This window comes from Danio rerio, chromosome 25, assembly GCF_052040795.2.
Source record: "Danio rerio strain M-AB ecotype USA chromosome 25, GRCz13ab, whole genome shotgun sequence".
NCBI classification, from domain to species: Eukaryota; Metazoa; Chordata; class Actinopteri; order Cypriniformes; family Danionidae; genus Danio; species Danio rerio.
In genome coordinates, this window is record NC_141045.1 from 11,475,775 (window position 1) to 11,491,053 (window position 15,279).

The 15,279-nt window shown below is 36.4% G+C and overlaps 1 protein-coding gene across 2 annotated transcripts in view; it reads left to right on the forward strand.

Annotated features, from left to right (window-relative positions):
* ehf (ets homologous factor) overlaps window positions 1–15,279 on the forward strand; it is a 101,269-nt gene that overhangs the window by 26,598 nt on the left and 59,392 nt on the right. The window contains exons 1-2 of one of the 2 annotated variants that reach the window (XM_087311037.1): window positions 4,695–5,038; window positions 10,545–10,711. The exons of the other annotated variant lie outside the window; for it this stretch is intronic. The gene's annotated coding sequence lies outside the window, so the exon portion shown is untranslated. Of the gene's footprint in view, window positions 1–4,694; window positions 5,039–10,544; window positions 10,712–15,279 lie in introns of those variants that run through there. 2 annotated transcript variants of the gene reach the window in all.

The following is a 15,279-nucleotide window of genomic DNA, read 5'->3' on the forward strand; positions in this document are numbered from 1 at the left end:
CGTGTTGAATTTTTCACAATCAGCCCCCACCGCAAACAACAAAAAAAAAGACTCCAAATCTGTGCTGAGACAAATCCCAGTCAAGTGGAAGAGTCCTGCTTTGATGTGGTGGATAACTAGAGAAAACTCTGCCAGCCCTTCTGCCTCACAATTTTTCTTTTAACCGAGAAGCTACATTCAAAAGAGCTCTCCAAGAAAAGCAAGAGAGGCTGGGAGGTTGTTCGCTCCTCCAAGTGTGTGTGTTGGTCTGGGATGCCACACAGATGGCACTGACCACAGGGACCGGATAAAAGAGCCAGATTAGGAATGGCTGCAGAGACCCTGCTGGGTTGTTGGTCGAGCTTTCCATCGCTCTGTTTTTTTTTTTTTTCTAGTCTTGTTTGTAGGTTGGTAGGCTCCAGTTTGCAACTCTCTCTCTCTCTCTCTCTCTCTCTCTCTCTCTCTCTCTCTCTCTCTCTCTCTCAAGCCCATTTATTGCCATTTTACAGCTCATTTGGGTCCAAGCGAGCAGCATGCCAGCACCTTCTCCCAGCTCTCAGTGACCCACTTTCGGTTCAAAACCCTCAAAAGAAGGGCAGATGAATTTGACCATGTCTGTTATTTAAGGTTACAAACTTGCGCCAAACTGCGGGCTATCTCTGGTTCGCATTCGTAATCTCGTTGGCTTGGAGAGAAAGGTATCGGTCATGGTGACTAAACAACAGGGAAGTATTAAATGTTCAGTTTTTTTACGCACATACAAATTCACACGAAATCCGATGCCAGGTTTGCTGGAAAAAGTTCAGTTGCCTGAAAGGATTGTTCGGTATCCAGACAATTAAATGTCATGTTGTTGCAGCATTATATTGTGGATTGCATTATCACAATATTTTGGTGTGAAGGAGCATGCAATGCATTGTTTAAGTTGTTTCCGAAGCCAGAAATTCAGATTTGATTGGAGACGGATTTTAGAGAGACGTGTCTGGAAGGAAATGCTAGTCCCTTGGGTTAAATATTGTTTTGTTTGGGTTTAGTTTTTCTAAATGAAACTTTTTTTACAGTCCCAGAAGCTTACAAAATTATACATACAGTCCTAAAAGCAATCATTTTACGTATTTTTTTAATTATTAAAATATTATAAGTTAAACGACTAAACTTATTTAGTTAAGTCATGTACCTGTACTTAATATGATTAAATACGCGGCATCAGTTGTCTATGTAAAACAATGTCAAGTGTATTGTCCCTGTTAAATAAAATAAATAAAATAAAATAAATAATCAGTTATTTATTGATATATTTATTATAGATATAACTGAGTTGATATTTTAATTCTGTTTAATCGTTTTGGGTTTTATTTTAGTTTGTTCATTTATTTATTTATTTTTTTTTTGCCATCTTCAGTCATCAGAACTTTGAATCGCAAACAGATTAATTTCAAATTCATTTATACTTACTCCCAGGTCCATTTATTTATTTATATATTATTATATTTAGCATTTACATTGAATATTTATCATTGATATTTATATTGAAATTTATCATTTATAACGCAGTTTATATCAAAGTTGATGATTATCGTTTATATCGAAGTTAATGTTTATCGTTTATATAGAATATTGTTTATATTTATATTGAAATGTATCGTTTATATCACCTTTTATTGTTGAAATTGATATTTATAGTTTATATTGAATATTTATTGTTTATATTGATTATATTTATATTGAAATTTAGCATTTATTTTGCCATTTATATCAAAGTTGATATTTATCGTTTATACTGAATATTTATTGTTTATATTTTTATTGTAATTTATCATTTATATCACTGTTCATTTCGAAGTTGACATTTTTTGTTTATATCGAATACCTATCGTTTATATCATTTATATTTATATCGAAATTTATTGTTTATATCACCTTTTATATCAAAGTTGATATTTATCGCTTATAACAAATATTTATTGTTTATATTTATATTAAATATTTATTGTTTGTATAATTTATATTTATATTGAAAATTATTGTTTATCACTGTTTATATCGAAATTGCTATTTATCGTTTAAATCATTTATATTTAATTTTATTGTATATCGCTGTTTATATCAATGTTGATATATATCGTTTATATAGAATATTTATCATTTATATTGTTTGTATTTATATTGCAATTTGTCATTTATATCGCCATTTATTTCAAATTTGATATTTATTTTTAATATTGAATATTTATTGTTTATAACATTTATATTTATATTGAAATTTATCATTCATATCACCATTTATATCGAAGTTGATAATAAGCACCATGTGTTTCGTAACACCTAATTTTTACGAGGTGGGTCATTAGCCCAACGCTCAACCCCCAACCTGGAAGACCAGGACATTCACACATACACCATAAACAATTTAGTTTACCCAGTTCACCTATAGTGCATGTCTTTGGACTTGTCAATAAAGGGGACACTTAAACAACACCCTTTATTTTATGAGCGGTGTGTATATATATAAGATTATTACTATTATTATTATTACATATTATTTAATATTATTTACATAATGAATATGATTTATGAACCAGCCTGCAATTTTCAAATTATGCAAAGATCATGAAAAAAAATCACGAAAAGACAGTCAATGTTTTTTTTTCCAAGTATTCCAAATGTCATTTCCACCACTTTTCCAGAATGTTATCAAACCAAGTTACATAATTTGAGATCCTGTGCCAATCGTCTTGCAGTTTCCCTCATTTTTAATCGCTTCTGTTAAATGCGTGAATGTAAATGAGAATAACAAATTAACACTTCATAAAAAATAAAAATCCTCCTATACTTAGTATCTATGTATCCACTGCCTGAAAACTTCCATTAAAGCGGGGACAATTTTTACCACTCTCTCGCTCTCCCTCTTTTTTTTTCAGATGCTTTTGTCCAATTGACCAGATAATTATATAAAGGAACTGATTGTGCTCATAGAATTACGTTCTATAGGAGTTTTTTTAAGAGAAGATTGTTTCTACAGGTGGTTTGTCAAGCCCACTCACCTCTCTGAACTTTCCTTCATAAATGCATATATGTTTTTTTTTTTTTTTTTTTTGGTTGGGGGTGGGTTGATGTTGAGCGATCATAAGAATTTCTCTCTTTCCAGCTTTTCATGCCTCCCCGGCTCTTCTCACAGGCTGATTTAAGAGCCGGCATTACGGTGCAGGAGATGAAATTATTTCATTCCTCTCCTCCAGCGCTCTTGATGGGCTCCCCTGCCGCTTCAGAGACACGTGGGGAAAGAGACGTGTCCTGCGTGAGAAGCAGATCTAGCTTTCTAACACGCGCTTGACCCTCCGTTCCTGCGGCAGAGCGAGCGAACGCTTTCAGCATCAAATGATTAGTGATCTGGAGCCCCAGAGGCCTGGCACTGAGCTCGGTATACGCTCAATTTTCTGCCATCAGCGAACAGTTAATGTTAGCCCGAGTAGCGGCACACACAATGGGACAAGGCGAGCTTCTATTCCATTTTAAAAGGCGACTTTGATGCGAGAGCTGAATTACATTATCGAAACTGGCCCCAAGTGTTTTGTCAGAAGTGATAATAGGCTGTTTTGTTTTGTTTTTGTTGCTTAATTATGTTGCCTTCATTGAGATTAATTTGTATGTACCAATTTTCACTGGGATAATATTTGTGTGTATAAATATATACAGTATTCCAGCATATGTTTTAAACAATGGATGCCTTTCCAGCCACAACACAGTACTGGGAAACACCCATACACACTCATTCAGACATACACTACAGCCAATATATATATATATATCTTTTTGGTCACACTTTACAATAAGGTTTGTTAGTTAATTTTAAGTAATGCATTTACTAACATGAACAAACATTGAACAATTCATTCACTACAGTATATATTCATGTTAATAAACGTTAGTTAATGAAAATACAGTAGTTCATTGTTAGTTCATGTTAACTCATGGTGCATTAACTAATGTTAACAAGCATGGACTTGAATGTTAATAATGCATTAGTAAATGTTCAATTATGATTAATAAATGCTGTACATGTGTTGTTCATGATTAGTTCATGTTAGTAAATGCATCAACTAATGAACCTTATTGTAAAGTGTTACCATATTTTTTTTATTAATGTAAGGGTAACAATAACAACATCATACAAATATGTTAGAAAGAGTATACAGATGTTTTACAGAGGAGTAAAGCATCAAATAAGCACATACAAGAGAAAATGTCCCAACAACCAGCATTTTTCAAAATATCTTCTTTTCTGTTCAAAATAAAGAAAGTCAAATTGGTTTTTAAACAAGTGAAAGAAAGAAACAGTAATTCTGGCTGAACTATCCCTTTAAGGTGCGCTATTAACAACTTTGTCCTTATAGCTTTGAATCAACTACATGACATGAGACATGGCTTACTTTTATACAGATGAACAGCCCCTGAATATTATTATTATAAAAAGGCTCTCATTTTTGCATTATCTCTTCATTTGTGTTCCGCAGACAGAAAATCAGGTTTGTGGTGACATGAGGTGTGCAGATAATGGCACAATTTCATTTTTCGCGGGGTGAACCGTCTCTCAATTGTTCGTATTCGAAATCTTGATGATAATAGAGCTCCCCCATTCCATAATATATGAAGGAAACGAGCAGTGGGATGTTGAAATTTTATTTCTGAAAGCAGCATCTAGTACTGCAGCTCTGTGTATTTCTATCCATCAACCTCGCGTTCCTCCTAAAATCCTAGTTGTAAATGTTTGAGGAGTGTATGGCGGCTCTCTTGAGCTTATTCTCTAGTACAGTAGATTCTGTCCATGCTCGATCACTAAAGTCCCTGTTTCCTCAATATATCCCTCTTTTGCGCACATAAATGCATGTTTCTCAGGGCTTTTTCTATCGTTATTCTGTGGACGGATCGTATTAGAGATGCACCTCCATGCTCGTGACTCAAAGGGAGCGATCTGACCCCGGCAAGAGCTGCTGAATTATGGAGACCACCAATGAAGTTTGTTCGCCTTTGATCCAATTCAGCGCTGCTTTTCTCTCAGGTAAGACTGTTAGAGGTGTTTAAGTCGCTCTTTAAAGTATTGTGATAAAATGACAATGTGGTATTATGATCATTTTAGCACTATTCCCACCACTTGGTAGCGATTTCCTATTTTCACCACCTACCAGTCAATACATATGATTTTGCTGCTTGTCCAAACTGCGCTGAAACAACACAATTATAATGATTTTTTTGGGGACAACCTAATTGTTTTATGTTTAGTCCACTTAAATTTGTTAACATTGCCAATAAGTGTTGGGACAACATGATTGCATTGTGTGAGACCAACACAATCTCAAGGCAATTCGTAACTTTTTTGATTTAGTGGCTATTTCGTATGAATTCGTAGAATCTAATTCGTACAATTTAGTACGATTTGCTCATATCCCAATGACGGTTGGGTTTAGGGGTGGGGTTAGGTGCCACACCTCCTTTTTAAAATCGTACATTTTCATATGAATTAGCCATTAAACTGGCAAAACGTAAATTACGTAAATTACTGCGGAATGAACAGCCAACTTATCCAGTATATGTTTTACGCAGCGAATGCCCTTCCAAATGCAACCCAGCAAACTCCGTGCAAACTAGGGTTAGGTATCGTTTGTTTTTTCTTGATACTGGTGCTTTTCGATAATTTTTTATCGATAATTCTGCGATTCTTTTTGTATTTCTCTTAATTCACACTTTATTTCTCATAATTGCAAGTTTAAAGGTTTTTCCGCAATTCAGATTTTATTGAAAGTTCAAAAATTTTAAAGGGCCATGAAACCCCCTCGTTTCAGCAGTGTGTTTTCACACCTCTACTTTGGAAAAAGTCAGAAAAGTGGGCGTGTCCAGCTCTGTTTAGGGGGGAGTGTCGGAGGAAGAAAAGCGGCTTGGTATGGGAGTGTCTATTTGGGCGCGCTGAATTTCAGAGTCAAAACACACAACCACAGCGGACAATGTGACTGTGTTTACATGGACATCTGTAGTCGAATTATTTGCCAAATTATTAAATGGTGGACTTTAACTGCAGTTTGGCTCTTTCATTCAGGGAATTCATTCATGCCCCTCCCGATAAACGTAATATTTGATTCGAGGCGCTGCTCTAAGCGTGTATTTTTCATGCAATGTTTGATACCGCACGGCGAATGAGAGAAAAAAAAACTCAGCATTTCCCGGAAACTTAGATGCACATGGCAGGTAGCGTCAGAAAGCCGCGTGTGTTATTCCGGTCACAAAATCCAACACGAGGTTATAGTTTGGTTGTAACTGTTAGTGCTAACTATTGCACTCGGTGCAATAGTTTGTTTGACATGAATAAAATACGAACTGAATAAACAAAGAGCACTGGTCGCTCACTTACCAAATATGTAGAGACAGGACAATCACCAGCAACTAGAGCCGCGTCTTTATTTAGAGGAGACTACAATCTGGATCTCAGCGTTTGCAGATGAGAACAGCTCTCAGGTAAACAATGTTCCTCCTTAGACACGTAAGTTATTGTTGTCGCGCGTCGCGTACACTTATTCATCCACGCGTGAGTCTGCGCTCTCACAGAGACAAAATGAAAACGAAACTTAACTGCAGCAAACTATAAAAGCAACACTTCACGCTTGTTTTGCCAACACAACGTGGCGTCTTTGCCGTCTACACTGTGACAGTAATGAATATTAATGAAGTTGCACAATAGAGCGCGCTGATTGGTTTGAACCAAGCCTTACTCATGCATTAATGCAACACACTGTAAGACGGAATAAGACTCACTCTGGCACAGACGCCCAGTCTGCACGCTGGAATACAGGCTATTATGTCATGACCGTGACGCAGCTTCAAAAATTCGTTTCAAACAGGAAGTACGAATTTGCTTGAAATAACGCAAAAACAACCAATTTACACTTTTTAGTGAAATATAGGTGTCCTAATAGTGTTTTTAGCAGTGTGGGACACATATACGACTGTCAACAGCTCAAAAAATGTGTTTTGGTGTTTCGTGACCCTTTAAGACATTAAGTTAAAAATATATAAATGAAAAAGAAAGAATTGCAAGATAAGCTCTGAATTCTGTGAATAGGCCAAAATGGTCACAGATTTGCAACTCATTTTTAATCATGTTTTTTAATGGAACAGAATGGATCACACTTTGCACTTTCAGCTCTCAAAGCAGGTCAATTTTCTTTTATAGAGGCCACAAAACATGTCTAAAAGGGACTCGGGTTTCTCTCTCGAGTAGAACTGATAGATGTGCATTGCTCTTTAATGTATGATGTGATATTATGATAATTTTACCACTACGCCTACCACTTTATAGTGATTTCCACTCTAACCTGCTCATTTTACACCCATTTGAATGACCAAGGTTGAGATGTGTCTTTATCTGCACATTATGTGTGTATCTATTTAATGGTCACAAAAAAAATGCAAGTTTCTAAATGCATGTCATTCGTCCCGTATTAGTTATGCAGTGTGATAGGTCGGCTTGGAGTTATCCTCCTTGATTTCCACTGTTTCTCTCTACCACGCAGTGGAAAATGACACATCAAGCTAAGCAGTAATGACCCGTATTTTGGCTTTTGGGGCGTTTAGGAAAATTGCTTCTATCCTGTTCGATTTCTAGCCACATGATGTCAGGTGTATGAGAGTGAAATTTGAAAGGAAAAAGTCACACGTGAGACATATTATGAAATATTGCTGCCGGTAATGAGATTAAATGAAGGAAAATAGAGTAATTTTACAAATCTCAAGCTGTGGTGTAAGACTTGTTCGAGTCTGCAAGGAAGTTTTAACGTTTTTTATCTTGACAATGGCATTGGCGAATTTATAAAATATTGTAACATTATAAGAGTACTGGAGTATGTTTTACATAAAAAAATCTTATCAGTCTTAAAATTTCACATTTTATTAAATTAATGTACATTTGATTAATGTTATTTATAAGGTGCTGTATTGACCTTATTCTAAAATGCGGAAGTGCGCCTGTTTTTGCGATTGTCTTAGAACTTCCGTTCCAGTCGCCTATGGGAGAAATGACAAGGAATAATAAATGACAGAAAACGGTCAAACTACTTGCTCTACAAACAAATGTTTGCATGACTATACAGACCCAAGTAGAATAATATAACAAGGAAATATCAGTTTGCAACATCAAACCGCGAAACGAGCAGTTTTTAATGTCTAAAAATGAATGGAAGTGAATGAGACCGGAAGTACCAAAAATATTCAAATGGCAGCGCCCGCTTGTCTGCGGAGAATAAGGTCAATAGGCTTTAAATCAAAATTTGCTTATCAACACATACATAAAGCATGTGCATATACACCTATAAATTACTCGCATGAACACCTATACTATTGGATGTTCAAAACATTATATATGAAACTTGCGTATATTTATAAACTTGACGCATCCATACACATGCATGCATATAAACTTCATCCTTGCATAAACACCAACATTAACACACACAAACATATAAACTTGCTGCATGCAAACATACCTCTACACACTCACATACTCATATAAACTCGATCCTTGCGTAAACACCCGCACATACACAAACTCGCTGCATGCAAACACCTTTACACACGCACATACATATAAATGTAAGTATAATGTATAAATGTGTGCATAAACACCCAAATAACACTTGTGCAAACATACAAAGTAAAATTCAGAAACGTATATACAATTAGTTGTGTGTATACATATATGCAAGTGATTTCATGTGTATATGCATGAATTCTCAGTGTGAAAGGAAGTAATTTCAGTTTAAAAGGAAGCAGATTAATTTCAGCGTAAAAGTCCTTTCAGCATAAAACAACAGCTGATTCGTGGGGTTAACTTGACCAACGTTATAAACAGAGATTTTTAATCAGCGTTTTCATTTGTATATGCTGAATATTTAACAATCAAATTGGTACCAAAATCTTGAAATTATAACAACTACATCGTAAAAACATGTAAAATGCATAATAATTATAATAATAAACAAAAAAGAAGAAGGGTATAGGCTTAATTTGCAATAGAAAAGAGAAGTTTATGAGTATACAGTATTCATAGTTCTGGTTGCTTTTCAACTTAAATGTCCATTAAGGGTTCTATCTGTCCATTTTATATATTTGTGTATGTAAAATCATAATTAAATTAAAAGGTTTAACATTAAAATATTTCTTACATATTTTAAATAGTTTATACACTAATATTTTTGACTGTTTTATATAACATTTGATCAATATTTAACAGATTTAATACCACCATTAATCACATTCTTTCTATTTCATAAGCTTGGCAATAACCCGATTCATGATAAATACTGTATGTTTGTGAATTTTATTTTATATTCTCGCGCAAGTGTTATTTGGGTGTTTATACAAGCATTGAGTTTAGGCATTGAGGCCATATATGCCAGTGTAGGTGTATTTGCATGCAGCGAGTTTGTGTATGTGCGTGTGCTGCTGTGGGTGTTTATGCAAGGATCGAGTTTATATGTATATGTGATTTAATGGCTCATCATCAATTATACATTGCTTAATATCGACTTTTATGCATCCAAAGAAGTAACGAAGCGAATAATGCTATTCGCGCGTCAATAGACGCATGAACATTTGAGTTTACTCGCTTTATTTGACCATCAAAATTCGCTTCATTCACGCATCAAATTCACTACAGAAAAAAAACGCGGGTTCGCGTCATGGGCAGGGCTTCTGTCTGCCTGGTGACTGTAGCTTCGTTGCTAAATGGCTAACATGGATTTTATTGAGAAAATAACTGTGTTTATGTGCCTTTTGAAAGCTGAAAAACAGTGTTGATTCGTTTGAAGCCGAGTCTGAGTCCACAAGATCCTTTCAGAAGTGCACCCAGCTCTGTGAGCTCATAAACTCCTCCAGAAACTTAACCTGGATGATGGAAGCATTTAGCAGTGCTTTTGACTGAGCCGAGCCCAGTTTGATGAACTGTTGTCGGTCTAGGCAGGAGGATTTTCCCACAGGACACCAACAACAGGTGCTAAGTCATAATCACGCCCCCACAAGAGCAAGCTCATGATTGGTTAACACGTCAAATGCGCCATTCGTGCCACGCAATTTGCGTCATTTGCGACATCCCATTCGCGGGAATTGTGCTACAGGATGTCTTTTCGCGCCTTTGCATTGACATAACATGTAAATTACTTGCGCTTGATGCTTCTTCCGCATCTGTTGAGAACACAGCAAAAGATGGTGGCAGGACAGACCTAGGACAGAGTAAAATAATAAACGGTCACTGTTTGCTGTGCAATATTTTCCCATAATTAAATGGGAAACCCACATGAACACGGGGAGAACATGCAAACTGCACACAGAAACGGCAACTTAGCTAGCGACTTTCTTGCTGTGAGACGACAGTGCTAGCCACTACACCCCATCATCAACTATTCCTTACATAATATCGACTTTTATGCATCGGAAGAAGTAACGAAGAGCGAGAGATGACGACAGGCGGCTGACAGACCCGTTCAGCCACTTCTCTCTCTGCATGTGTGTCTTTCTAATAGGTTATCCAGGGACTGCTGGATGACAGTTGCGAGTTGAAGGTGACCACAGTCGAAAAACTCGTACAGTCACCGCCACCATGGACCCAATTAAACCATCCGCTGACCCCGAGACGCCACACTCCTCGATCCCGTCCTGAGACGCCTCTCCGTGTCTGTATTTGTCGCAGGTACAAATGAAGTCACCTTCTTGTTATGGTGAGCGTGTGTGTTTTTTGTTTTCTCCAAGGTGTTGTGATCAGACAGCCTTTTCTTGGTGTTGTCAGTGGCTGCGAGCTTGCTTTAAATAACAAGAGGGAAATAGTAGGCACTCGAGGTTGTGCTGCTGACCACGAGGGAGTTTTGAGAGGGGGAGAGGTAAACAAATCCACTGGGTGACTCAAGTAATTAAACAAGGTACTATCAGGGGTTTTTAAAGTTTATATTTGGGAGGACAAATACACAATATTATGAATCGCAATAGTACTGTTTGAGTAAAAAGTCTTCTGTTTTGTTCAGTAGACTATCAATTTTAAAATAAATTTTCTAAATAACATAACAAAAATTTAAGATATTTCTAGACATGTTGATAGTCATTTTTAACTTCAGAAGTGCTAAAAAAAAAACATATTTTAAAACATCAATATTATGCAAGTTTGCTAAAACACCTAAACATGCATTTGATTGTCCATTGTAATTGTAATATCCATGTCAAATAAATAAACTATACTACTATACTAAACAAATGCACTAAAACACAATTAATTTATTTAAATAAGTTTTGGGTTCAATATTTTTATTATTAGAATTTTTTGCACACATTCACTTGAAAAAACACTTTTTTTAAACATTAACAAACTTGCATTCAAACAGTTAGACATTTAAAGGAAATAAATAAAAAAATTAAAAACCAACAACAAACAACAGTCATAAAAATAATAATTAAAATAAAATAAAATAAACATGCATTCCACAAACCAACCACCCACCAGTGCTATTCAACAATAAACGTAGTTACTAAAGGCATAATAAACATATTAATCACAAGTTTGTAAAAAGGAAATAAACGGGGACCAAATTATTTTCAAATACCAAAACCTTGTCTTTTAGCAGAGCAGCCATAATTTAAAAGTTGGAACTTTTTTCTTCCAAAACAAAAGGAAGTTTTTGGGCAGAGATCAACCCATATGAAACAAACTGTTGTTTTACCCGTGTAAGTCTCAAAAATATTTTGGAAACTCCAAATATAATTAATATAGGATCTGGTTCATTTGGAATGTTTAATGTAACTAAAAAAAACTTGAAATATTAAGTTCCAAAAACTGTAATTTGGGACACATAACATAGGAATGAAACAGGTTGGAAAATGTATTTAAATTATTAAAAGTAACATAAAACCAGCCCAATTTCATGCCGCAGTCACACTACAGTTTTAGCATGCAAATTTCTTTCTTACAGAGCTGCAAAAAGGGGCGGGATTAAACAAGATGATTAGACATTTTAAAAAAGTGAGCGATTGGTCCATATTTTACATGTCTACAAGAGAGGTCATGTTTTGATCTTCTATTGGTCTCACGCAGTCTCAAAATGCAATTTCCAAAATTGAAATTTTGAACGCAGCGACATACGTATCTTGTCGCTCGAGCTTGCTGTTCGGATCTGTCGCATTCGCATGAATATGAATAGAAGTCTATAGGTTGAAATTTGCAGTGTGACCGCAGCTTCATGAGGAAATTTGAACAAAAATTGGCTAATTGGCTAGCCCAGGTATGTCTGATTGGGGTTGGAACTAAACTATGCAGGACACCGGCCCTCCAGGACCGAGATTGGACATACCTGGGCTTAGGGAGGGAGGAGGGTGGGTCAGTCGATCGGCCAGTCAGTCAGTCAGTTAACAGTGCCCTCTGCTGAATTTACGTGAGAAGAGCAGGTGCAAACGGCACTCCTGAGAGAAATTAGGGATCTAAAATAGTATACACAGCTGGTGGAATCGTGAAAACTGGGACAAATTTGGTTCTTTCCAGAAATGTATATAGCGGTACATTTTCAAAATGAGCCTGGGTTGCATTTTTACAGTATATATTTTTATATCAGTAACAACCAGGACATCCTCTGAAACCCACTTAAAGATAATGCGACTCTCTGCTTGTATTTCTTTTTCTGCCCAAAAAAAAAAACAGTCAAACAGTCTGTGTTTGATTAATGGATGTGGCGCAGTAATGTCAATAAGTCCCGGTAGAGTTTAACAATGATACAGGACGATAAAACACACGCTGACACAACACCAAACATGCCCCGATTCCTAATTACAGATTCCCTTATATTAGACACACGGCATCAATCATAATGTTTACAATGACGCTCATCCCTTTGTGCTCGTGCGAGGATCATTTATTTAGCCGTCCATCTGTGTTTGTTATAGGGGTGATAAGGAGGTGGGCCTTTGTTTTAAACGAAAGCCGAGCTGCTAATGTAATTGGAATGAATCTGAAGTGCAGGTATATTCACGCTTTGTTTATCATGACCATAACTTGGGTTGGTTTATAATGGAGGCAGTGAAGATGTGCGTGGATTTACGGTGTGAGGAATGCAGTCAGACAAGGCCTGCAATGTCATTTTGAAGGTCGTAAACAATGTTGCAGGCCTCCGTGCTAATTTTATTGATGGCTTACTTGAGCCAGAGTGTGTGTGTGTGTGTGTGTGAGAGAGAGAGAGTTGTTCATGCTGTATGATTCCAGTTTGCAAGTAATTGAATAATGTGTGCTGTGTGTGTGATTGTATGTGTGTTTGTGTGGTTGGACACAATGAGTGTTTATCTATGAGTATGAGCTCCTGAAGTGTGAGACTACTTGTTTTATTTAATTAAATCATAATTATGGAAGATTTGGCTGTCGGTAGCTGTTTTGATCTTATCAACAAGTGAGAACAGATCAAGTTGTTGTTCTTGTTACTAAGCCCAAACACTTTAGAACAGGACTTCCCAACCTTTCTATCACCGCGGAACGGTCAACGATTGACAATTTTACTGCGGACTTGAAGGAGGGGGGAGAATGGGGTTGGTTTGTATGTTGCTAGACGACCATCAACCATTTTCTCAGAGGATGACAAGCAGACAAAACATCGATGTCACTCTGATACAAGTTTTATTCATGGAGAAAATTACAAAGCACTGCAGTGTTTGGGTGTTTTTCTGAGATAATTAGTCGACCAAAATGTGTATATTCCATACAAGCTGAAGCTGATTGGTCAGTTCTTGTCACGGGACTCGCGGTGCGCTCGCAGCCTTTATTCAACTGGGAGCGTCTGGAAGGCTTGAGTGTGTCACGCCACTTGCGCGTGATAGCTGTGTACATCCAACCTTCATTGGACATAACAAGCTTATTTATTTGCGTTATTTGGGGCCTCCAGCGCATGTTCTTCTTGCACAGACAGGCTGGATTCACCTGATTTGTTGACAAATGGGTTGCAGATTTTTTCCTTGGCAGTTCGTGGGTCCTTCACAGGGTATTTTCCTGTTAGCACAGAAACATTCCAAGGCTTAAATTTGTACGCTCAAGTGACCGAGATGTAAGCAAGAGTATATGGTCATTTTACAAAATAAAAGATTTTTCAAATTAAAAGATCGTTCAGACTCAGATAATAAATGATAAATGGAAATAAATGGAAATAATTAATGATTTCTTGTGTGGCCCGATACCATTTAGCGACACTTCCACTATCACGCCTAAATCGAGCGAGAGCATTTGGGCTGAATGTTTGACGGCGTCTATCAAAAGGAGGATGTTATAAAATCCATTATTACCAGAAGATTTCTGTGGTTTTATATTATGGGTTGTGCGGTGGGTCATCCCTGCGTTAGTAGTGAGAACACTCGATGCACGATGCCAACAGTCGGTCAGTGAGTAAACAAATATAATGAATGAAAATACAGGCCTGTGCGTACAGACATATAATATAATTATAATTTATCTTCCTGCCTGATTCCCGCTGAACTGGGTGGGTTGTGTGACATTTGATTTGTGGGATGTTCTGGGGGCGGGGTTTGCATGACTAGCTGCGAGCTAATAGCCCGACAGTGGAAACGCGACATGATTTCGGCCTCACTGCTCTAGTTCCCGGGCTTACTGCACGGCCTGGCCCAATAAAAGCCCTGGCTCGCACTGGCCCGGCCCAATAAAAGCCCTGGCTCGCACTGGCCCAACAGTGAAAATGGGGCTACTGTTCCATGAACCAGTACCGGTCCGCAGCCCGGTGGTTGAGTACCACTGCTTTAGAAGATATTTTTTTAAGATTTTTTACGTATATTTTTTGTAGATTTTTTTTTTTATATTGTTTTGACCAATTGATTCAATACTGCTGAAATTATAAGCAAATTTCATTTTTATTTTTAGTTATAACGTGTATGTTTATTATGGGTTTTATATAATTGGTTTTAGTTTAGCATTTTCTTGCTAACTAAAACAGAAACAAAAAATCTGATATTATTATTGCATTGCAAAAACACTTAACTTAATTTAAAGGATATTTTGTCAGGTAAAAAAATCTGCAGTTCTTTGTTGTTGGTTGCTATCCTTTAAATTTTTAGTTATAAAATATTGAAATAATTATTTTTTTTAATTATTTGTTTTCATTTACTGGTAATAATTGGATATTGGTATTGTTTAAAAAAAATCTTTATAGAAAATCATTGATGTGCGTGTTTGTTTCAATTATATATTAATACTATTCATTTAAAATAAAAAAAACAATAAATAAAAAC